Source organism: Natrix helvetica (genome assembly GCF_964273705.1).
Source record: "Natrix helvetica genome assembly, chromosome: 1".
Taxonomy (NCBI): Eukaryota; Metazoa; Chordata; class Lepidosauria; order Squamata; family Natricidae; genus Natrix; species Natrix helvetica.
In genome coordinates, this window is record NC_138548.1 from 285341534 (window position 1) to 285368339 (window position 26806).

A 26806-nucleotide genomic window follows, 5' to 3' on the forward strand; every position below is an offset into this window, starting at 1 on the left:
CTGGGCGCCATTTGGCCAATATGACATCACACCACAGTGCAAAGTCTATGGTGAAACTCAGAACAGTGTTAATTTCTCACCCAAGTGGTACCTATTTATCTACGTGCATTTACATGCTTTCAAACTTCTAGGTTGGCAGGAGCTGAGGAAAGTGACAGCTGCTCATTCTGTCATGCAGTGGTAAGGACTCGAACCGCTGGAGTACAGACCTCCTTTGGCGTCTTTTAAGCCACGGAGACACCGTCCCCCTGTTTCAGGTAGTTGCCACAAAAGAAAAGAGTGGTTCCAGTAACACCTAGATGAAAATAGCTTTGAATGAGAATGTTGCCCCATGTTGCTGGGTAGGAGAGAGGGAAAGAACTTGAAAAGAAATTGCATTAATTAAAAGAAAGTATTAAAGAAAATCAGCAAATTGCAGATGTGGATTGTGTTAGCTGTCTGTGTCTGCAAGTCTTTGTATTGCTCTGGCTTGAGCCTTAAACAAAGCACTTTATAATCCCAGCTGGAAGGCCACTTTTAGCTTCTGAATTTACAGCACAGCTGTAGCATTTAGCCAATAATGAGCTGGTGGTGGTGTTTCTTCGGTTCCCTTTTTATTGGGTATGTTTGCCTGCTCTTTCAGAATTCTATTATTATTTAAAATCTGGTTAATGGTAACTCTAAAATGTGTATTGCTTCATGGGGATGTAAATTCTCTTTCCAGTTGAGATTGATTCCTGGTGATTTGATGAACATGTCTGTACAGTTTTTTTTACCGCAGCATGGAAGTATTGCCATTACCACCTTTCAGGATAGTCTTTTCCTTTCCAGGCTAGCTATCTGGAATTTCTGCTAGCTACCCATCTAAGTACTGACCAGGGCCAATCTTTTCTTAGTTTCCAAGTCCAACTGGGGTGTTGTTACTCAGTACTGAAAACTGAATTCCAAGTCTCTTGCCTAGGCTTCCAATTTTAATCTTATGTACCAAAATAAAAATACTGTATATGTAGAGTAATTTTAAGGCATTATAATACCTACCTCTAGGCTACATCAACAGAGGGATAGAATCAAGATCACGTGAAGTTTATTTATTTCTTAGATTTTTAGACCGCCCCTCTCCCTAAAAGGGACTCGGGGCGGTGTACAGTCAATATTATAAAATCAGTCATAATAATTAAATACATTTAAACTACATTTAAGATACATTTGGAGGGGGAGATAGGCTGTACTAAAAAATAAATAATTCTAATCTTAAAACATCACAATTAAAACCCCAAACCCTAAAATAAAATAAATCCCTGGGAGGTAAAACTAAGAAAGTGCCAGGCCAGCTGATTGAAACAGGTGAGTCTTTAACTTTTGCCGGAAGGAACGGAGGTCGGTGGTAGTTCGAATGTCTGGGGGGAGGTCATTCCAGAGGGTTGGGCCCATCACAGAGAAGGATCTGCTCCTAGGTGTCGCCCGCTGGCATTGCCTAGCAGACGGCACCAGGAGGAGCCCCTCTCTGTGTGAGCGGATAGGTCGCAGGGACGTGTGTGGTAGGATGCGATCCTGCAGGTAACTAGGTCCTCTGCCATGGAGCGCTTTAAAGATGGTGATCAATACCTTGAAACGCACCCGAAAGGCCACAGGTAGCCAGTGCAGCTCGCGCAGGAGAGGTGTTACGTGGGAGTAACGTGTACTTCCCATAATAACCCGCGCGGCTGCGTTCTGAACTAGCTGCAGTCTCCGGATGCGTCCCAAGGGAAGCCCCATGTAGAGGGCATTGCAGTAGTCCAGGCGAGACGTCACCAGCGCATGAGTGACCGTGCGCAGGGCACTCCGGTCCAGTAGGGGGCGCAATTGGCGCACCAGGCGAACCTGGTGGAACGCCCCCCTTGCCACGGCTGCCACATGGTCCTCCATTGACAGCCGGGCATCAAGGAGGACGCCCAAATTGCGCGCCCGCTCCACAGGGGACAATTGTTCGCCCCCTATGGCCAGCGATGGAGTCAGCTGGCTGAACCGAGGTGCCGGTAACCACAGCCACTCGGTCTTGGAGGGGTTGAGTTTGAGTCTGTTGTCCCCCATCCAGACCCCGACGGCTTCCAAACACCAGGACATCACTTCGACAGCCTCGTTGGGGTGGTTTGGGGTTGAAATATACAGCTGAGTATCATCAGCGTAAAGATGGTACTCAACCCCAAAACCACGGATGATCTCACCCAGCGGCTTCACATATGCGTTGAACAGGAGAGGCGAGAGGACCGACCCCTGTGGCACCCCACAAGTGAGTGGCCTCAGGGACGATCTCTGCCCCCCTGTCAACACACATTGCTTCCGGTCGGAGAGGTAGGAGCCGAACCACCGCAAAACGGTGCCTCCGACTCCCATCCCCTCCAACCGGCGCAATAGGATACCATGGTCGATGGTATCAAAAGCCGCCGAGAGGTCTAATAGGACCAGGATAGAGGAACAACCCCTATCTCTGGCCCTCCAGAGATCATCCACCAACGCGACCAAGGCTGTCTCAGTGCTGTGCCCGGGTTGGAAGCCGGACTGGCGTGGGTCTAGATAGTCGGATTCGTCTAGGTGTCGCGGGAGCTGCTGCGCCACCACATTCTCGACAACCTTCGCCAAGAAGGGGAGGTTGGAGACTGGACGATAGTTAGCTAGCTCCATTGGGTCGAGCGCAGGCCTCTTGAGCAAGGGTCTCACCACCGCCTCTTTCAAGGCGGTTGGTAAGTATCCCTCACTCAGTGAGGCGCTCACCAGGCCCAGGAGCCAGCCTCGTGTCACCTCCCAGGCTGCCAGTACCAGCCAGGAGGGGCACGGGTCCGTTAAACAAGTGGTGGGTCGCAGCCGTCCACGCAACCTGTCCAAATCCTCGGGGGCAACAGAGTCAAACTCCTCCCAGAATGGTCTCTCAAGACTCGCTGTTGGCGGCTCGTCTGGTCCACTGACGGAGGTCCACCCGCTCCGGATCTGATCGATTTTGTCCTGAAGATATTCCCCAAACTCCTCTGCTCTACCCTGTAAGGGTGTCCCCCGCGCCCCCTGCGATAAAAGGGAGCGAGTCACCCTAAACAGGGCGGCAGGGCGGTTATCCGCGGACGCAATAAGAGCAGCACAATGTCTACGTTTGGCCGCTCTTATTGCCACAAGGTAAGTCCGCAAATAGGCTCTTACCTGTGTTCGGTCAGATTCGGAGCGCGAGGATCTCCACCTGCTCTCTAGACGTCTCCTGTGGCGCTTCATCACCCTGAGCTCCTCAGTGAACCAAGGAGCCCGGGTGGGTCGATGCCGCAGGAGAGGTCGCAAAGGCGCAACCCGGTCCAAGGCCCCAGTCGTCGCCTTATTCCAGGCAGTCACTAGGTCCTCGGAACGGGAGCGGGACAAGGCTACAGGTATTGGCCCAAGCTCCGTCAGGAATCTATCAGATTCCATCAGGTGCCTGGGGCGGTACCAGTTTATAGAGTCTGGTTCCGCCTCCTCGCGGTGGGGGATAGCGCCAGGGAAGTCCAGCCGGAGGGATGAGTGGTCTGACCATGACAGGGGCGTGATAACTAAATCCCCTATTCCCAGATCACTCGTCCACTGTTCAGATACAAAAATGAGGTCCAGTGTGTGGCCCCCTTCGTGAGTGGGGCCCTGCACTAATTGGGTCAGGTCCATGGCCGTCATGGAAGCCATGAACTCCCGAGCCACCTCGGAAGCCGCTCCCGTTGACGGCAAGTTGAAGTCCCCCATGACCAAAAGTCTGGGAGTCTCAACTGCCGTCGCTGAGATTAGCTCGAGGAGCTCGGGCAGGGCTGCTGATGCATAGCGAGGAGCCAAGTATACAATCAGCAAGCCCCACTGCCTCCCTGGGCCCCAGCTCACACCAAGGGACTCACACCCGGGTATCTGAGGAACAGTGAACTCCCTCGGCTCTAAACATTCCCGCATAACCACCGCCACCCCACCACCCTTACCCAGGGCCCGAGGCTGATGGAATGCACGAAAACCCGGTGGGCACATTTCCACGAGGGGTAAACCACCCTCGTGGCCCAACCAGGTCTCCGTTATCCCTGCAAGGTCTAGCTCCCGCTCTGAGATCAACTCATTAATGAGGGGGGCCTTGTTGGTGACAGACCTTGCATTGCAAAGCATCAGCCGCAGGCCCTGGCTCTGTAGCGCCTGTCCACCTAGACTGCAGGGGTTGGTACAAGCGACCGGGCGTAACCAGCAGCCGCGGTCTCCCAACCGACCTCGGGATCTTATCCTGTTAATACCGCTTTATAATGCTTTGGTAAGGCCACACTTGGAATACTGCATTCAGTTTTCCACGATGTAAAAAAGATGTGGAGACTCTAGAAAGAGTGCAGAGAAGAACAACAAAGATGATTAGGGGACTGGAGACTAAAACATATGAAGAACGGTTGCAGGAACTGGGTATGTTTAGCTTAAGAGAAAGAAGGACTAGGGGAGACATGATAGCAGTGTTCCAATATCTCAGGGGTTGCCACAAAGAAGAGGGAGTCAACTATTTTCCAGGGCACCTGAGGGTAGAACAAGAAGCAATGGGTGGAAACTAATCAAGGAGAGAAGCAACTTAGAACTGAGGAGAAACTTCTTGACAGTTAGAACAATTAATCAATGGAACAGCTTGCCTCCAGAAGTTGTGAATGCCCCAACACTGGAAGTCTTTAAGAAGATGTTGGATAGCCATCTGTCTGAAACGGTATAGGGTTTCCTGCCTAGGCAAGGTGTTGGACTAGAAGACCTTCAAGGTCCCTTCCTACTCTGCTATTGTATTGTATTATATTACCTTAGTTGACAAAAAAACCCCCATTGAATATGTTTTAGTATCTGTTTATTTAATACATAGTAAGTACTATTTTCAAACTTGGTCTGGAGAAAGCAGTTGGAGTGCAACACATACTGTACTGCCCTTGGAAGTTCTACATAGAACTGCTTTGGCTGTGATCGATTCGTAGGCCCAGCTTTTCTGTATGCTCTTTAAGAGCAGAGTCCCTATTCAAAAATTAAAAAAATGTGCAGAGTCCTGATAATCTAGAGCATTATTAGAAAATTACATGCTTTATTATATTTTGAAGTTTTGCTTTCTCCCATAAACATAGAATCACAGGGCTGGAAGGGATTTTGAAGGTCTTCTAGTCTAACCCCATGTCCAGGGCAGGGATTTTTTATTTTTTTTTGGCACTGTAGCATCCCGGACAACAGCTTTTTCCAAAAATTATTCTTTCTGACTGCTTATTTGAATATTTGATTAAAGCTCCTGATTTATTCAATATAAAGTAGAAATAATGTCATAGTTGATTGATGTGAATGGATTGGGTAATAATTTACATTGGAAAATTAAGCCTAACAATCTATATTCATCAAGAAATAAAATAACTTGAATTTAAGAGATTTCTGAACACCCATGTATATCACTGTGCTACAAAATTACTATAAAACAGTAGGTTTTGTTGTGGGAGAACCTCCATTTATATGAATGAAAGTTAAACTGCTGCCATCTAATTGTGTACTGTAGCGTTAGAGTATGTCCCAATTAAAACCTGTAGGATTAATATTACCTGTGAATCACTTTTATTATATTACAACTTGCAATTATTTAATTGGGTTGGTAATATTTGAATACAGTGATATTGAAAAGTTGTGGCTCCAGTATCTAGATATCAAAACTTTCTATATCCTAAGAGAAGACTGATTTTATATATGTATTAGTGTTACAACCCCTGGTATGCCCAAATATGGGAGGGAACTCACTACTCCCCCTTTCTGTCCTTTGGCTCACTGCAGGAGACCATCCAGGCAGAAAACCATATTTTTAATGTTGCCATGAGCCAAAGGACAGAAAGGGGGAGTAGTGAGTTCCCTCCCATATTTGGGCATATCAGGGGTTGTAACACTAATACATACCTATTTCCCTGGCTCAGTTGATAAGGAGGAGAGCCTGTGGCTTAGTGGCTAAGACTCCTGCCTAATATGTAATACAGCCCTGGTTCGAATCTCAGTAAGGGTATGGCTAGCTGATGAGAGCTAAATAGCTTGAAATAGATCTATACTAGCCTCCCTTTATTTATTTATCAGCACAAATACAACACACACACACACAGACTGACTGACTGACAGACAGACAGACAGATAGATGTATGATGCTTGAGACTATATAATAATTTCAATTCCTGTGATTATTGCATATAATACGTTGTGGCCATTATTAACACCAGATACTATTTCCTTGGGTGACTAAACTTGCTTTTTAAATTTTTATTTGGTGTGACCGCCTGCACATCAGCTAATGAACGGGTGTAAAAAGAGGTATTCTATTGAATGAACCTAGAGAAGAGTATTTATCTTGCAATAGGGGTCTTAATATGAATGGAGGGAAAATTGACAGGTGACAGGTCTCTGGGTTGCTATAATCTTATTTTCATCTTTAGAATGACTTAACTTTTATGTGAATATTACCTTCTGCCAGATGACTCCTATGCATTTTACTGTATAATACAATCAATAAGATTAATATATATTAATATGGCAAAAGAAATACTTAAGCAATAACTTCCGTAATGGAAACTGTGATACCACTGTAGCTTAACAATTGCAGTGATTCAGTTAACAATTGTGGCAAGAAAAAAATTGTAAAATGGAGCAAAATTCACTTGACATCTGTCTCACATAACAACATAAATTTTAGGTGTCATTGTGTCATAATCAAAGACTACCTGTATTTTGGCAGCAGCCATTCCTTTAAGTATTGTTATTCCTAAAAGGAGTAGAAATTTTGAAGATCTGAAACTGAATTCTATTCATTACTCTTCTTTAGAATCAATTGTTGTACATTTTCAATATCTGGTGTCTAGTAATCATTTTCTGAACTAAGTAGTTTTTATATAGATTTCAAATAATCTCAAATATGGCATATTAGAATAGTTGGTGATGCATTTATTGAATTGTGGATTGCTAAAGATAGATTATCTCTTTCAGAAAAGGCTATAGCAGATGGTACTGGTCTCATATAGTGAAATATATTCCTTCTGTCTCCAATGGCAAAATATTGGACTTAGAGTACCTTCTTACATTACAGTGAGACATAATATGGTTTGCTTGGTTTTGCTAAACGTATTTTTTGAGAACAATTCTTTAAATTAATATGTAATCCATCCTGGTTTTGTCAGCACATTATGGATGACAAAATAATAGCATAGTACAACGTAAAATCATTGTAATTGTGGGGAAATACACACAGACTAAAGACTAACAGTTTGAGCAAAATACTTATTTCCAAAACTTCTGTCAAAATTTCTAGATTACTGATTTAATCCAGTCCATTTTTGAATTTCAGATGCTTGTTCAGCATTTCCAATCACCTGACTCAGATATAAAGAAAAAGAGTTGGGCATTCTTGTACTTTAAACATTTTTATGGTTGAAATATTTATATTTAGATGTTCAAACTGTTAAACCATTATATTTACAAGAATGTATTAACAAAAATGTAGTATCCTGTTTTGTTTTGTTTTCCTTTGTCCACCACAATCTTTTATCATGTCATATTTAAGATTAAATTTGGGAGGAGGACTGTCATTACTTTGTACAGTAAGATATGTAAAGAGCCTCCTTTCTGCCATATTGCTTGAATATAATCCTTTTAATAATAAAGGAAGAAAGGAAAGAATGTGCTCATATGCAGAGAAGAGGCAACAAAAGGTAGGAAGGAGAGTGATCTACTCTGAATGGGGATAATACATTCTTGAAAACCCTGCTTCTTGTTTCGTAGTCTTTAGATTATGCATGCAAATAAACTCGTTCTCTCTTTTCTTCTATCCCTTGCTTAAATAAGCAAAAACAACAAAGGAACTACCCTGGAATATTTATTTCCATGTTGTAAAATGTTTGGGCATAATTTGGGACTTCTGTCTGTGGCTTCTGATTGAGACTAATAGCAATAGCACTTAGATTTATATACCGCGTCATAGCGCTTTACAACCTTCACTAAGCAGTTTACAGAGTCAGCATATTGCCCCCAACAATCTGGGTCCTCGTTTTACTGACCTTGGAAGGATGAAAGGCTGAGTCAATCTCGAGGCCATTAGGATCAAACTGCTGGTAGTGGAATGCAGAGTTAGCCTGCAGTATTATTGCATTCTAACCACTGTGCCACCATGACACATAAATGACTTACAAACTGTGGACAGACCTTTCGTGCTTCGTTTAACTGTTTCTGCTGGTAATGGGAATAAACCTAGTTGTAAATAACTGGATTTCATAGACATGCATGCTCAACAGAATTTAATAAGCCAGAACATTTTAAAATTTGGTTATTGGCATTGGACCATTGTAAGCTATAGTTTACTTTCAATCTTTGATTGTAGGTAACTGTTTTCTTAACTTGAGAGAGGGCAGTAGAATGAATAAGGTAATAAGGTACACGAGTGCAGTGTTTAGTTTAGTTATTACTCTGTTGGCTTTGGTGATAACTGATTCAGATAGCTAAGCAAGGATTACTTGCATAGATCTAAATTAGATCCTGTTAGGTTTTATATATATATTTAGTAGTCATGAATGCTCTGTGGAAAAATACTAAATCTGAGCTTCAGATCGCTGGAAAGTCTTTGAGCAACAGTGCTTGTCATATTTCTGATTCAGATTTCATGGCCAACTGGATGTTTTGTGTTGATTTTAGGACTTGTGCTTCCAACTTCTGGTGCAAGGACAGCCTATTTAAAGCTCATATTTGAGTTTGAAACAAACTAGTTCCACACACCCCTCCCCCTTTCCTCATGTGTAGGAAACTATGACATCTGTGGACCATACTTTATATCCTATTTTTAAAATTCTGGCTTGTACAAATCTTCAATTTCTTATATTTAGATAAATAGCAAATTGCAGTTGCTCCCAAGCATCATTCAAAAATGAATTTTGCACACCTGGTTTTCTTCTCGTAAAAAATCATGGTCTTGATATTTCACCTGAACTGATTGACGGTGTCTACTTAATAGTAAAACTCTGGTGTCCGTTTGATGCTTCGTAATCTTCATTTGTGTGAAATGCTGCATCATAAGGCAAAAGTTTGTCAACAAAGGTCCCTCAAATAGGCTAACTTACAGAATATGTTAGAACTATTACTATCAGGGGAATGAAATTTGGGGAAATTTTTTGCTGCTTCAGTGCTGCAGTGCACGGTCAGCTGCGTTCACATGATTCTCATATTCAGCAGCTGACAACTTCCCACAAGAGGAAATCCCAAAGGAATTGATAATTGCCGACACTTGTGATGCTTGCCACAGTCCCACTACCAATGTCTTTGGAGAGTCAACGGAGAATTGGTCCAGTTCCTCTCTGTTAGCATGCCCTGTATTGGCCACTCATGCACTCTCTCCCCTACTGGGCAGTAGCCACTTATCTGTCTGCTGGGGAAGGGGAGAGAGAAGAAGAACGGAAGAAGAAAAGACCGAAGAAGAAAAGAAGGAACAGAGAGGGGGCCCTTACCTGTTTACTGAGAAGGGAGAGCTTGATAGTGAAATGGGCAACATATCAATTTCATAAATAAAAAATGGAGGGAGAGAGATAAAGGATGAAGGGAAGGGGAAGGAAGGAAAGAAAGAACAAGGAGGGAGAAAGAAAGGAAAGGGCAAGAATGAAAGCATCAAAGAGGAAGGAAGGAAGAAGGACAGAAATATCACTGAAATGATAACCCAACAGGTCATGGTTTTCTGGAAGTTAGATCGGCATTGCTTGTGATTGATTTTATGTCAGTATTTTATTCCTGACATATGCTTCTGCCAATAATTGCTTTTAATTTACAAATGAATCTAAATATTGCTAGAAAATCTTCAGAAACCGTAAAAATTAAATTTGTGAATTTGCAGACCAAGGCTGTTATGCAATTATTTGGCTTGTAGTTCCGGTTGCTTCAAAAATTTTCCATGAACTTCACAGTCTTTGCAGAGTCTTGGTTACAAATAAAAAAATAAACAATAGGATGCTTCTGTATTTCATCAGCTTGGAAAATAAACTATTGTATTCCAGATGATTCATGATTTTCTATCTTTTTAAAAAGAGGGAGTATTCAGCAGCTGTAACAATCAGTTTGTGGCTTCTGAGCTGCATTGCAAAGGCTGTTTGAAAAGGAATTAAAAACAAGGAAATATGTGTTCTTTTATTCTTCAGAAGAAATTCATTCAGCATAGCGAATAACAGTGCAATTGTTAGTAATTCTGTAGAAGCATAGACATTCAGGGAATACCCTGATATCCCAGTCATCCTCTTGCATTCTTTGTAAAAGTTAACAAACTGTTCATAGTACTTTTTTGTAATACATTGTTTAATGATGTCATTTCACTAATTGTTTTTGATTTTTGCATTTTCTTTGGATCAGTTCATTGCACTGCTTATAATCTAGTCATTTTAATGATACAAATATTTGTGGTGAATTTTGGAGATAATTGGATAGCACAGAAATAATAGAATAGGATGTATAATAGTGCCCTACATAAACATAACACTAAAACTACTCTTATCTCAAACTGCATTAATGTAAATTAATTGGTAATGAATCATAAATGAAAGAAAGTCAGCAGCTGTTCCTTGATTCTTTCTACTGTATGAATCAAAAATCTGTTGAATCCTCCTTGATCCAAAATGTTATAATTGAAGGGGTAGGTGTTGTGGTCCACCGGCGGCCTGGGGAGCTGGCAGCAGAGTTGGACATTGAGAAGGTTGGGGAGGAACATGGGCAAGTCCTGGAGTGTGGGGAAGGCTTGGACGAGGGCTCTGCGTTGGAGGCAGAGGGGGGGGGTCAGGGCCACCTGGGAGTTATATGCTACCTCCGGAGCTCCAGAGTCAGACATCAGCGAGGCAGAGGAACAGGGGGAGCCTGTTCCCATTGCGTGCATGCACAGAACTGCCAGAAGGCGGGAACAGGTAAGTCAAAAGGGGCAACTCGGGAGTAAGGGTTGGAGGTGATTGGCCTCTCCCATAGGACATAAAGGAGGAGCAAAGGCATGTGAGCCTTTGCAGGAAGCAACTTTGTTAGTTCTGCTCGGTTTAAATACTAAAGCTAATTGCCAATTAGGTCTTTGGCAGCATTTCAAGGGAAATAAAGGTGGGTGCTTATCAGCCTTATCCCAAAGGACTGTGGCAGACTTCTGTCAGACTCTTTTACAAACTATTTGTGATTCATTATGGACTATGAATGAACATATTTCACAGCCTTCGAAATAAACAGAGTTTTGGGGACTAAGCTTGTGCTTTTTACTGTATCAGGAAGCGTAGGTCAGAACAGGCTCACTTTTGGGACAGGTCACAACGAGGGCCTACTACTGAGAAGGCCAGTCTTCTGTTCTGTGGCTCTCATATCTCTTGATGATGGTATCTTGAGTTGGGCCTCTTTATCTCCGTAACCATGAGCAAAAGAGTCAGTGGGGATAATGACTAGTTGAACTCACATCAAAGAATTTAAGTCCAGCCTTGGCAGTGGAAGTTCCAGTCTATCTCTCTCTACAAACCCCTAAAGGAAAGGGGGGGGGTACAAATCTAACAAATAAAAATGTCTTCCTTTGCCCCAATGTATGGATCTTTTGGGGTATAAGCAATACTTTGATTTGGGCTTGAAAAAAAGCTGCTAAGTGACTACAAAAAGGTTTTGCAAATCTCTTGTCTTGCTGTCCAATAAATCAGCCCAGAATTCTCACTTCAGGCAAGAATGACTGGGCTCAAATTATCCTATGTTGGACACATTATGCAAAGACTTAGTTCTCTGGAGAATGTTCTAATGCTGGGGAAGGTGGAAAGAAATAGAGGAAAAGGATGTTCAGTAAGAAGATGGATGGACAGTTGTTAGAAACTGGCCAGCCCAGGGGGAGGAATCAAATGGAGAATTAGTCTGAAATCCCTACATAGTCACAAGCGGGTGAAGTCTGACCACCTCCCCACTTGAATACTGTTGAACCTTATCTAGCCTGACCCAGGAGTAAACCACCACTCTGAGAAAATTTCGATGCTGTAGGCTTGAGCAATAAAATATTTAATTGAACGAATGTGTGGATCTGATCGTTCATACCTGATGAATGATTATAATAGGCACTGTTGCTAATAATTCCATACTTAATAGACAGGTAGTATAGTTCCCCCCCCCCTCCTATTGTTTACGAAACATAATTTGAAGGAATGGAAGAAATAGGATTCCAGGAACTAAAAGACTAAAAACTAAACTCAGCCAAACTGAAAAACTAGTTAAACTGGTGTTCTTGGATTTAAGTCCTTTCAGAAATAATAACCTGAATTCATGCAGATTTTAAAATTTGTTTTATTGTGTAAAAGAGCCAGGGTACATTCCCTAAGCCAGTGGCCCCCAAACTTTTTGGCACCAGGGACCAGTTCATGGAGAGAGATTTTTCCACGGACAAGAGAGGCCATGGTTTCACATGCTGCCTGCACCCTGCAGATGGGGCTTTGCTTGTTTGCGCAGCCCGGTTTCTGGCATGCTACAGCCTGGTGCCAGTCCATGGACCGGGAGTTGGGGACTCCTGCCATAAGCAATACTTTTGCAAACTCTATAGTAGCTTATATGGTCCTCCAGATGTTCTTAAAGCCACCCCTTCTGACATTCTTCACTGTCAAACATGTTGGCTAGAACTGATGGGATTTGCAGTCCTTGATAGGCACCGTGGGTTTCCCAATTCCGAACTATGATTCTGAATAATGTATCTTCATCCTTTGTTAGTCTGTCTGGAATCTTAGTTATCCAAATAAAAAATAGTAAAAATGTTCTCTCTTAACAGCAGTTGTTTAATGCAATTAGCTATTTTGTATGGGGAAAGGGGTTTTCAACCTAAGGTCCATTTTAAGGTCCATTTTTAAGGTCCATTTGCAACCTATGGTCTATTTTAGCCCCCCCACCCTTTATTTAAACAAAGAAAATGCGACAGAGTTGTAATCAGGCTGATGTATATGTGCCAATGTTTAAGCATTACTAGTATTGCTACTGCAGCTTCTACTACCACTACCATATTCCAGTGTTCCCAAAGTGATGCCTTTTAGATATTATTACAGGTTGCCTCAATCTATGACCATAAGTGAGTCCAGTATTATGGTTAAAAGTTGTAGCGGTTGTTAAATGGGTCACCATGTGACCATGCTTGATAGTATGACCTTTTTTAGTCCTTGTTAAGCAAACACTGTGGTTATTAAGCAAGTCCAATGGAGGTTTTTGTATGGACAACTGGAATTGAATGCCTAAAACTGGTTTTTAAAAAATGCTGAAAATTGCAGTCACATGACTGCATGATGCTGCAAACAGCCATAAATTCTTGAGCAAGAACCCAAAATATAATCACATGACTAGTCAAGGGTGTGTCTGGTCATCAAAAGCAAGTTGTAAGCAGCTCTGGGAGGTTCATTTTAAATTTGAATGGTCATAAAGCAACCAGAATGGCCCTTAAGTGAGTGTTTTAATTCTCAGAGTTTCCTGTCAGCATGAGGCTTCAAAAAGTTATAAACCAAAATACATCTGAAGGTAACCAGCTGCAGGAATCCAACTGTTATAATTCAATGACATACGTTGCAAATGTTCTGTTACCTTTTTGGAATCTATTTAAGGCTTAACAAATCTGTGACAAATGATGTTGAAAGTGTACTCTTAAAATTATAAAGTTGATATGCTAGATCACAGGAAAAGTCTGATTATTCCAGCTGTTTGGCCTCTCTAAGCAGGAGGCTGACGGGAAGCTCTGTCTACTAACTGGAGATACACTAGCATCAACTTTTAAGGAAGAATTTTTATAATAGTTATGGATAGATAAATATTTCCCCCTTTTAATGTGTTTGCCAGCTTTTCTTTCTCTCTCTCTCTCTTTTTTTTTGTAATTTGTCACAGACCCAAATTCTACAGACAAAATAATGTCCTTAGACACTTTCTTGTATAGCCTGTCAGGTCCGACACATATGATAATACTCCTTTAAAGTTTATTTTTAGATTTTTAAAGAATGGCATGCTGCAAAACAAAGCACCATCCTCCAGCATCATTATTTCCAAGAATGTCTCTGGCATCTATGTGGGCTCTGTTGCTATTATTAGAAAATAAAATAGTATTTTCCGAAATGTGCTGATCCATTCCTGCCCCCAGTAAAAGTTACCTGAGTTATTGGACAGCATCTAAGAGGTCATTTATTGATTTCAATAGGCCTAGCAGCAAGCCAAGTCCCTTGCCTTCTACCTAATGGCGTGAATTGCTAGAGAACTATCTTATACAAGATGATGCTGGTTCCTTAGGATAACCAGCTTAGACTTCATTCTCCAAGAATCCAGCATCTACCAGATGCCAAGCACTTCATTAGAAATTGGCAGTGGTTTTACCTTTGCCAACCTTAATTTGGTGTGTGTAATCCTTGGTGGATTCCTGATTTTAGCCTTGAATGTAAGAGTGTGTTTTGACTACTGTGCTACAGGGAGCTGTCCATGTAACTGGATCGGTAATGTTGATGCTAGTAGGTCATTCTGCTTTTAGTGTAATTGGCTGACACAACATGTTTCCCCACAGATCATCCTGAAGCTATATTAAGGTTTAGCAGGAAGTGATTTAATGACTGTATTGACCGGTTTGTTACCTAGGACTTGTTGACCAGTTCCTAGTTCGTATCTTTGCTTTATTCTCTGTCTTGTAGTTTTTGTACTTCTTATCTGTTAGATGTCAGCTAATTTCCGCCTGTCTGTTTTGCACCCTTGCTGCATTTGCTGTACTTCCTTCCACATTCAGATAAGCATTTATGTTGGCATGTTTCTGCAATCCCAGCCCAACTGTCCTTCATGTGTATCTATATCTCTTTGGCTCAGCCCATTTCCTGGCTAGAGCCCTATTTGTTTGTCCTTCATCTTTTCCCACTGATTTCTTGGCTTAAAATGAATGTTGCTGTGATTGGATAGCCATCAACTACAACACTGAATTTTGTAACTCAGGTGGTAGAAATATACTTAAGTATGATTTACTTGTAGTGTCAGTTACCGACACTCTATTAATGTGCAACTTCCTAATGTATACCATCTGTGTATATTGATTAGATTAATATTAAACCTTTTGCCTGCTAGTTATGATGATCTCTTTAATTTTATTGGGATGTCTTTTTTCACTATGTGGAAGGCACTAATATAACATTAAAAAAACTAGGAATTTACTTTATTCTAGAAACCATGGACATTGTTGTTGGAAGCAATATGAATTGTGTACATTCATGTTGTTGACAATTTATTGTGGGATCTCGTGAGCCACGTCCATTCTGAAGATACTATTCCTGAGGCAGCTTCTTTTCAGCTTGACATCACTGGCTGCAATTCCATCCTGCTATAATGGTGGATCTACATAAAAATTGTGTCAGTGTTGAAACCCTTCTTGAAATCAGTTGAATGGCTTTAGTTGGAAATAATGAGAGGAGTTATTAAGAATCCCTGGTGGGTGCACATTTTATATTAGTCCATGATAAGTCAGTCATGGTTTGAATAAACTACAGTTGGCTGGACTCATCATATCCTAAACTGTAAGTAATGGTTTACAAATCACAGTGACTAGGTTGCCACAATATCCTAAACCAAAATCAGATCAAATAAATTGTGGCTGAGCTTACAGTTTCTCCTTTAGCACTTCTATAAGAACCAAAATTAATAAATAGAAGATCAGGATTTATTAAGTTCAAAATGTTTTTAAATAATCTGATCTTTTTCTACTTTTGGCTCCTCATTTTCTCAAAGGTTTTTTTTAAAGAGAGTTGCAGATGATACAAGATACAACATATTTTAATATAGAACTATTATATTGGCTTTAATATGCTTCCCTATTTTATTGGAATGGCATATAGAAGAAAAAATGTCAAACATTTAAAACAACTGGGAAAGTACATCATCCTGTAAATAAATATAAACCAGCATTTTAAATATACACTCTAATAAAGTTACAATTGGGCAATTTTCTAGTAGAATATATCTAATTAGATACTTGCAAAATAGGTTCAGTTGTAACAATGCAGGAAGTTATATATTTACGGCATGCATTTATTGTGTGAATATTGATAAAAATCTTGATTTTTATTTAATCAGCTTTACATATGTTGGTTTTTTTTCATAGAGCATGTTTAACTTATTTTGAATGAAAATTGACTACAAAGAACTTTTTGAATTCTACTTATTAATGTCCCATCAAAATGGTTTGTTGGTTAATGAATAGTTTCTTTTTAAAAAGAAACTATTCATTAACCAACAAACCATTTTGATGGGACATTAAAACATAACCTTGAAAAATGGATAAATTACTGTTTCCTAATATATTGATAACTGTGGCCAATAATAGCAATGGCTGGGCAACAAAATCCGTGATTGGACCATGGCTTAGACTACAGAGAAACATTCAAGCAGTGAAAAATGGCAAAAATGGAGTCTCAAGAGGCTGGGCTTGAAAAGTTAGATTTCCAGTTATGGAACTGGATAGTATTTTCTATTTAATTTGAATGACTGTATATTCTCTTAAGTACTTTTGTAATCATAAAGACTAATTGTAAACATAATAATGCACAAAATAAGGGCTGTTGTCCTTCAGATGTATTAGCTTACAACTACCATCATCTCCAGCCCAGCTCTAGTTGATCTGGAGAGTCATGGGGGCTTGGTTTAATCTGTTGAATGTGACAGGTAATATGTTTCTCTGACACTTATAAGAACAAAGGATAGCAGGTGAACAGATAGATATGTAGGATTTTGATTATCATAATTCTTTGCTGTGAATTTGAATTTTGGAATTCATGGACAAGGAAGTTTGCCCTACTCACTTAAGATTGCTAGTATTTAAATCTGGGATTAATATTTTTCTGTTTCATTCAATTTTTTTGTGATCCATTTATAAAGTCTCTTTAAGTCCATCAAAACATTTTGATAGTTTTTGCAATGCCACAGCAGGTGACAATACTTGCTAATCTTGTCTGACCATGAAAATGTGAAGAAGGCCACATTGGTTGCTATTTTAGATGGAAAACTCGGGAAATTTTCTGGAGCGAGGGACAGGAGGCTCCTGTGGATGGTGATTAAAACCATAGAGGCTTCGCACAGGAAATCCACCACGAGAATCTATGATTCCACCTGGACTTCTTTCGTAACCTGGTGTCAGGCAATCCAGGTGGAGCCCACCAGGGCCTCAGTTCCGCAAGTCCTGGAATTTATCCAGGATGGCTTGGATAAAGGGCTCGCCCGGGGCACTGTGCGCGGGCAACTAGCAACTTGCCACGATCCTCCCAGGTGAAGGCCCAGTCCCCCTCACCCAACTACCCGTTGTGAAGAGGTTCCTTTGGGGGGTCTCCAACCTGCATCCTCCAGTGGTGCATAGATTCCCCATGTGGAACCTCCCCACCGTCCTACGGGCTCTCATGGGGGAGCCCTTTGAGCCGTTGAGGACGGTTAGCCTGAAGCACCTAACTCTTAAGGTGGTGTTTCTAGTTGCTATCACGTCGGCTAGACGGGTTTCAGAGCTAGGAGCACTCTCCTCCAGGGAGGACTTGTGCATGTTCCACAACAGGGTCGTCTTGAGGTTAGATCCAGCCTTTCTCCAAAGGTGAATTCCATCTTCCACCGTTTCCAGGAACTTGTCCTTTCGGATTTCTGTCCAAACCCGGTTAGGGAACGGGAACAGCAGTGGCACCGGTTGAATGTTCGACAGGCCCTGCGTATTTACTTGAAGCGGACGGCCTCCTTTCGGAGGTCAGAGGCTCTTTTCCTATTCTTCCAACCTTCTGCTCTGGGTAAAAGGGTAACGTCTTCCACCATTAGCAGGTGGATCCGCTTAGCCATCTCCCTGGCATACGAGTCCCAGAAGTTGCCGGTGCCGGCTGGCATCATGGCTCACTCGACGAGGAGCGCTGCCACCTTGGCAGCTTGGGCCAGGCCCCGATAGACGACATTTGCAGAGCGGCTACGTGGGCCTCCCCATTGCCGTTCATCCAACATTACAGGTTGGACGCCTTCGCATCGGTTGATGCGGCGTTCGGGCGCAGGGTGCTACAGCAGGTTATTGCAGACCATTAGTTCCCCGCCCACGGGACTCGGCTTTGGTAGGTCCCATGCACTGGAGGCTCCTTCCCTCGCTCCGGAAAATGGCAGTTGGTCTTACCTGAACTGCTATTTTTGGGGCTCGGACAGGAGGTTCCCGTTCCCGCCCTAGGTAGTAGGATAGCTGGGGTGGTGGGAGTTCTCCTTTGTGCCTTGTTTTCAGGTCTCGGGGGATCTCACTTCGATGAACTGGAGAAGAAAGGGTGGAGCACAGAGGCGTGTCCTCAGCTTCATCCCAGTCTCGTGGCCAAATGGGCGTGTCAATACCATCCACTGGAGCCTCCTGTCCGAACCCCGAAAATAGCAGTTCAGGTATGACCATCTGCCATTCTAAAGCTGTAGCCAGGATGGGGGAAGTGGGATTTTAAAAAAACTTGGCAGAAAGTCATTTCCATGCTATTGCCAAGCAAAGATGGGCATATCTGAGTAATCAGCAGCAGTTCAGCTTGATTTATGAGTATACTTTTGCCAAAGATGAAACCACATTCTAAGTGCAAGCTAAGAATTTTCTGGAAAAAGTGATCAAGTGTATGAGTGGAAGCATGGCACTTCCCAATATGTACAAGTAGAAGGGCAAAGGCATATTCCTGCTACTGGCAAGAACTATAAAGCAAGGACCTGGCTATTCCATTTTTTTCTTTGAAATATGCAAATGAGCATAGATCATTCAATCTTCTGTTCTATTCTATATGTTGAAAATTTGCAATTCACAGGTGCTTTTGTGTTATGATGGTTTCACCATTTTCTTGCCTTACACACGGTGGCATAGCGAACAGAGTTCTGTGATTATCACTTTATTTTTACTTACTTTTTCTTGGTGCATCACAAACCTTGAAATTATCCACCAGAGAAATTGTACAGTCTGTCAGGCAAATAACTTTCACTGAGCTGCTTGCTGGTCATACATCTTGTAGTAAAAAAAAATACATCACAGCCTTTTATATTTTGCAAAAGTTCTGTTAATCTCATCCCATGCTGTACTGAATTAGTGAGAAGTCAGTCCCATTAGTGGAGTGGAATTTACTTCCATATAAGTATATTTCAGTGGTATATAATGAACATACATATCCTGTTAATTAAGCAACATGAATGACACATAATTCATTGAACCCAAGGAACAGCCGTTGCCACAGTTTTTGTTCTCTGTCTCTTTGTCCATGGAGCCAATAAGGATGACCTTGTATTCCTGTTCTGTGCCTTCCAGACAGTGACTTTTGTCTTACTTACAAGCAGTCTTACTTATTTCTGTGAATGTGTGTGTGTGTGTGTGTGTGTGTATGAGAAACAGAAATTGGTCCTTTGTCTCTAAAAAGAAATATAGCCGTGATTTTAAAGGGCTTGCATGATAATCAAAAGTTTTAAATTATTATTAAAGGTCAAGTTACATATTCCACTTTACTTATTTAGTTGTTTACTTTTCAAATTTTCTGTTTTGTATAACTGGCTTTGTATAGCCTATTCTTGCATAAATTCTCTTCCAGATGATCATGCAGTGGGTTTATTTTGAAAATAATATGTAAAGGATTGCAGTCTTAACATAACAATGTGTTGTGGACTCTACATCGAAATGGAAGATAGTGAGCAATCATCTGCCATACCTGTGTTAAATTTTGTTCTCTTTGTATAGTATATGGCATTGTTTTTTTAAAAAATCTTCCCGCATTTACGAGCTAAAGAAAGAGTTGGTTTATTTGCAAAAGCATGTTATGACTTTTGCACAATTAAATAGCTACTCTTTTCAGACCCAGAGTAATGACATTCTCTTTCTTTTGCTACTCCTGCAAGCATTCATTTTTAAGCAACTTTGTAGTTGAGATACTAGAAGGGTTGCCGTTCGAGCAGAATGTAGTAGTGTCAATGCCCTGTTTTAATATATGCATGAAATATTATTGCAACATACGTTTAATTCAAACTCCTAATGTCCTATGCACCCAATTTTAATGTAAAACAATGATTAGTTTCATTCTATACAGGTTATGGGCAGATTTCCCATTTCCAAACTGTAGAACAAATGCTGCACATTTTTCATATTCTGAAACAATAGAGCTGTGGGATGCAGGCCTTCTGTTATCTTTGTATATATCAGGGAGATGAAGATGGGGAGAGGATTGCGTTTTTTTCTGTCAGGATGTGAACCTGCATCCCAAAGGAGTTAAGAGACTGTTCTTGAGAGTGTAATGAAGCTGGTGCCAATGAAAGGCAATCATGTGAAAGAAAAGTAGGGGGAAGGGCTGGGAAACCATGAAGGCAATTAAAGCTTCTCTCGCCACCCTCCTCCCCCTTTGCTTCGTGGCCTTCTCTTGGCGGTCTCTCATTACTTGTCTGAACAGAGGAAGCGGATCAAGTTATTCTAAAGTTCAGATCAGCTAAGGAGACATCCGAGAGTGGCCTGTGGTTCCAATGCACAGAATGTTTATGAGACAAGGGCATGGCCAGCTTCTATATTGCATTGTTCTGCTGCAAAAGCCAGCGACAGCCCTGACAGGGTCTGAAGGGATGAATCGATACCAATGATGCATTTAGCACATGACAGCTGGTTGGCTAGCTTTGGAAAGGGTGTCTCACTGTCAGTTGCCGAGTGCAGTTGCAGACTTTTCTTTCGCTTGGGGTGGGGTGGGGGGAGAAAGATCATTTGAAAATCAATGCAGGGCATTAGAGGGCTTCCTTGAAATACAAGAATTCAGCTTCCCCCTCCCCCAGTGGTGAGTGAAAGGCAGTTCCTGAGAGCTACAGCTGCTTAGATTTCTGAAGATCAGTTCCCTCTTTGTTTTAATGTCCTGTTTCCAAATTCCAGGGTCCCAGTGCTGCAACCTTTGACCTCCTTTTGTATGTGTTATATGTCTGATCTACATCAAATAAAATTAGACAAGACATACTCTAATTGAAACCTCATCATTTCTCTTCCCTTGCAACGGTCTATATATATTTTTCCTCCAGACCTTTAACATTACGTGACTAGAAGGTTCTTTTGGAATTGAAGACCAATAGTGAACAGGATATAATTAGGCTTGGTAAAGAAAGAGCGGGATTTGAAATGTTTAAATAACCTAGAACAAAGTTGTAATGAAATTGCTTCATAAGCTTGTGTTATCTATTCTTGCACAAACTGAGGCTTTATGAATAAAGATATACTGGAAAATGTGAAATTAGGGTCTCCGTGAATTGTGCTTTTGGCCGGTTCCTCTTATTGAGTTCATTTAAGAGATTATATTTAAGAATATTTGAACTTGCTGATCAGAAAGGTCGGCAGTTTGGCAGTTCAAATCCCTAGCGCTGCATAATGGAATGAGCTCCTATTACTTGTCCCAGCTTCTGCCACTCTAGCAGTTCAAAAGCACGCAAAAGATGCAAGTAGAAAAATAGGGACCACCTTTGGTGGGAAGGTAACAGCGTTCTGTGTGCCTTCGGCGTTTAGTCATGCCGGCCCCATGACCATGGAGATGTCTTCGGACAGAACTGACTCTTCGGCTTTGAAATGGAGATGAGCACTGCCCCCTAGAGTCGGGAACGAGTAGCACATATATGTGAGGGGAACCTTTACCTTAAGAACGTAAGCATCATGAATCCAGATTATACAGTTTTGAAGCAATATATTTTATCCAATACCTGTATGTTATTTCAGTTTCTATTACCGGCATCTTCCTATAGGCAAGCATTTCTAAATTGGACAACAAATATGCTCTTTGGATATGTTTTCTAAGTCACTAAGCAAAAACCACAGTTTGTCTGTCATTTCTCTCCCTATATGGTCAAAATGATTTTCTTTCTATGTGTATAGAAGTAGTTCTTTCTAAGGTGTATAGAAATAGTAGCTAGTTCCTATTTTTATAGGATGCTGTATATGTTCATGTTCTTGTTCTGTGTTGGAAAGAATATGGATTTATAATACAATACAATACAATACAATAGTAGAGTTGGAAGGGACCTTGGAGTTCTTCTAGTCCAAACCCCTGCCTAGGCAGGAAACCCTATACTGTTTCAGACAGATGGCTATCCAACATCTTCTTAAAGACTTCCAGTGTTGGGGCATTCACAACTTCTGGAGGCAAGCTGTTCCAGCTGTTACCTTTGATTTATCAAAGGTACTTTAATGTCAAGACTTTAAAAAAAACAATTGAAGACTTTATAAACTGCATAGATGTGATCTAGGTAGTCCTCGACTTTTGGGCATAATTGGACCTGGACCTTTTGTTCTAAATCACTACAGCTATTAAGTGAACCATCAGATGACTATGCCCAATGCTAAATCTTTTTTGCCATGGTTTTTTTTTTTAGCAAATCCACATTCTTCCATTGACTTTGCTTGTTCAAAGCTGGTTGGGAAGGTTGCAAATGGTGATCACATGACCTCGGGATGCTGCCACTGTTGTAAATACATGCGAGCTGCCAACTATCTGAATCGCGATCACATGACCATTCAAAGGACTACCTGTAAAAGTTTGGTTTGAATAATCTGGACAGTTTTCACAATCTCAGAAACAAATGCATCCATCTGGTGGATAAGGAAGGAAGATTAGAGATTCTGTCCCTTATATATCAGCATCTAATGACTTTGTTGGACTGTTTAGAGAAATAGGTAAATATATCCTCTGTTCATGTCTTCGTCCAGTAGCCTACCTAGGATGCTCACTTCTTTTATCAGCAGTTTGCCTATTGGTAGCCAGTTCCTTTTCTCCTTATAACATATATTTTCCCCCCACCCCCGCAAACTGACTCAGTGTTCCAGGGGAACTAAATATGCCCAGTTCTCCTTTAAATGTCTTTTGAGAAGGGAGGATGTTTCCCCTTGCCCCCTTTCCCTTTACAAACTTTAGAATCTTTGGGAAGTCCCAAGTTTGCTAAATTTCTCCATTGTGCAGAAAAATGCTGAGGTTAATCTCTGAAAAATGCATTACTGAAGAAAATAATGGCTAATAGTTACCGTTGTTTTGATACCCCAAGACGTTCTTTTAGATGTAATATTTATTGATATTTTGTAAGCATTATTATTAAAGCAACTTCTGTTTTATAGCTGTTGTGCAGCTGTGGCTGATGTTCTTGTATTTCTAGAGTAATGAACATTCTCACTTCTAAATTGTAATCAATATTTTAGTTCTCTTGAGCTTAGAGGAATTATTTAGGCATCTAAAAAGGTATTTTCATCTTGGGCTAATTATATTGGGGCTGACACCTAGTTAAGTAATGTTAGATAGAATTGTCATAATTTCTCACTGATTATTTTGTTTATTCATTTATTTAATTTGACTTTAGCACTGCCCAACTCCAGCCTGACTCTGGGCAGCTCACAGTATAAAAAGCAAACACAAATTCCATAAGACAAATAAAAATACAGTAAAGGGAAATAAACAAAATGGCAAATCCAGACATCTAACCTCGAAACATATACAACATATACAAAAACATCTAGTAAAGTGTTCCATGCACCCTACCACGAGGCCTGGGAGAAGCTTTAAGAACTTCTGGAATACCACCAATGTGGCAGCCATTTGGATCTCATTGCAGAGGGCAGTGCCATAACAGAATATGTACTTCCTGGATCTAAAAGATGAGAGTGTTTGATCAGGGAAGCTAGATTATACCCACTCTGTCACCTCTTAACAGCCAGTCAGACTACGCAAGAGATGAGCAGTCCCACAGATAACTGGCCTCAATGACATGTAGCATAGGTGTGTCAAAGCCACATTGTCATGTCGTCATGTGACATATCGAGACTTCCCCCCCCCCTTCGTTAAGCTGGGGGTGGGGGTGACCAGAGTGTTATGCATCCAGGCCGCAAGTTTGACACCCCTGATGTAGCACATAACCACTACCTGGAACCAATATATCTTTATATTAAGATAATGCTGAGAAGTGCTGCAGTAGTTTGAAGTAATAAAATAACTTTTGCTGCAAAGGACATCTTAATGAATTAATTTGGCTTGGTTTATGTTCCAAAAAAGTTTAGGACATAGGACAGTAACACTGGCTCCACCTCCAGTATAATTTGATCTGCCCATCCCTTATTTTACTATAGTTTATAAATGTTCAAGGTCAAGTTAGAATCAATCCATTCTTTTAAGCTTCTGATCATGGATAGCAGGTAGATAGGACTGAGGGAGATCTGGTTTAACCAATTGGTCCAACACTGCTTTCTTATTTCGGAGGAAAGCCAGAGATGAATAGTGAAGAATGGAAGAAATCAATTTGTCCTCCTTGTGTGGAAAGAACCAATGATATGTGTGTTTTTGTTAAAAAATATTTTACAATTTTAGAAAACCTTTAACCTGATCACTTGGAGCATCTTAACTGAAATGCCTTAAATTATACTTCAATTATTTCTTCTGCTATCTCTTTAATTTCAAAATAAGTTAATATAATTATATTAACAAAATAAGTTAATTAATTACAGGAAAAACATCTTGATGAGAACTGAGCAATGTAGATACAGTACTTAGTTAAACATTTTGCTCACACTGGTACTGGAACTGATGGCAAAAATTGGCTGAAAATAAGGGAAGCAAGCAAGGAAACAGATTCATACTTGGAAAGGTGCTGTAAATAGCAGGACTGGAAATAATTGTCAGTAATCAGCAAATTTAGAAATAGAAGTTTTGTTCAAGTATTTTCCACTTTAGAAGCTGACTTATTTTTTTCCATAATTGAATAATAACTTTGTGATTTTCTTTTCCAAGTTAACCTGAAATGTGCCCTACCAATGCTTTAAAGACGTATGGATGATATATTCTTGTCTTCTAATAGAAAATACTTCAGTGCTATTCAATCAGTTGCTTAGAGCTCAAGAAGCCAATTTACTCTTTACTCTGCTCTCACTTTTTGTTTTCTTTTTTTTAAAATTGACACTCAACATTCAGAGGCTGTTGTACACATTTTGTCTTTTGTTTGCTTGTTTGTTTAATATTTCAGATCACTGGAGGATCCTAAGCTTGCCTTCTTGTTTCTTAGTTCTCCTGGCTCAATTTCTTTCTGTGAGCGCTAATAACAAACTTTTGAGGAAGGAAGGAATGACGTGAACATCAATATTCATAGCTAAATCTTGGCACAACTGTATTGGCAAGGTAGGATGCATTCCCTGGGATTTTTGCCAGGCTTTGAAAGGCAAAATCCTAATCCTATTCATTCTGAAAGCATTTGCTTATTCCTGGTCCTTGTTTTCATGTGTTGGGCTAACATGGAATTAGGCTTTAGCTGAGCCAGCAGGAGTATATGGAAGGAGATAAAGATCTGTGCTAAGCAAAATAGAAGGCAGATGAGACAAAAGGCTAGAGTGACTAAATGCTCTTATTTACATACAGTATAGATAAGGACAATTACAGCCAGTGCAAGGCAAATATACAATTACCCTTTCAGGAAAAAGAAAGATCATATGGTAAAAGTAAACTAATACAGCAGATAAAATAAATAATGAAATAATGTTTACATTTCATATGAAATCAATGCCTTCTTAAATATTAGAAGATGTCAACCTAGTCTATTGAGGGAGTCCCTGCGGATTTTACTCAGCTAGTTATTGCCAACGATAGGGGGCAATGCTCATTTCTGTTTCAAGGACATTGAGCCAGTGCTATCCAAAGATATTTCTGCATGTCATGTAGCCAGCATGACATCACAAAGCACTGTTACCTTCCCACCAAAGTGGTGCCTATTTATTTACTCTTATTTGCATGCTTTCGAACTGCTAGGTTGGTAGGAGCTGGGGTGAGGTTGGGAGCTCACCCCATTGTATGGTGCTCAGATCTCGAACCTGGGCTGCTAGCTTTCCAGCTGACAAGCTCAGTCCACTGAGCCACTGCACGGAATTTCCTGAGACAGGAAATTAAATAATTTTGGTGTAGCCGGGTTAAAGCCTTTCTGTTTCCACCGTTTTTACTATGCAGAGCAGGCCCTTTCCATCTGAATGTGAACAGACTAACACAGCAAAAAGATACAACCACATAAGACATTCTGGATCTATATTCTTTATTACTGGAAAGTCATCATCAATACTTTACCAAACCTTTCCAGGTACAGATCAATCAGTGGGATTTTGCTTGAGATAGTATCTTGTTTCTAAGTGCCTCTTTCTAAATGCCCCCCAGCATTCTTGCTGCTATTTTCTGAATCAATTGCACTTTTCAACACCTTTTCCAAGGTATTGTTCAATGCATTGCAATAATTTGATGTAATACTATGTCCTGGGTAACCAGAGCATGACTATGTATTGTATAGTTATACTTGATTTTTTTTTTTTGGGGGGGGGGGAATTTCTCTTTCAAAATTTTGATAAATATATATTTGAAATAAAATGCTAATATTGTTGCGGTTGAATCAAATTTTGCCTGATTTGCCTAATTGTCTAATTCAGAATCACTTTAGAATGTCAACTGTTAGAAAATGAGTATAGTTTAAAACCATGACATTTCAGAGTGATTTATACTAAGATGTTTAATTTGAGTCAATTTAATTTTAGCTTCTTAAGCACTCACAGTCTGATATTGGTTCTTGAAATGAATTAAATTGATTTTTTTTGTAAATGACCTTTAGATTCATAAAGTTTTCTAGCTGTCTGCCAAATAACCTGAAACCTATAATGTGGTTCACAAATTACAATACATTGGCTATCTCTTTATAGCTTGAAAAATAATTATAAACATTCTTTGTCTTAAAGTGATATGAACATATTTAATAATTATTCCTTTTTCTTGTTTACCTTATTTTCTTTTAACATTAAACATCAGGAAATACAAAGCAAATAGAAATTTCTTGAGATTCTTCT

General features: G+C 40.6%; 1 protein-coding gene across 1 annotated transcript in view; it reads left to right on the top strand.

The window, feature by feature from the left end:
* Positions 1 to 26806, top strand: part of NDST1 (N-deacetylase and N-sulfotransferase 1) — a 116437-nt gene that overhangs the window by 4888 nt on the left and 84743 nt on the right. The gene's annotated exons all lie outside the window — the stretch shown is intronic.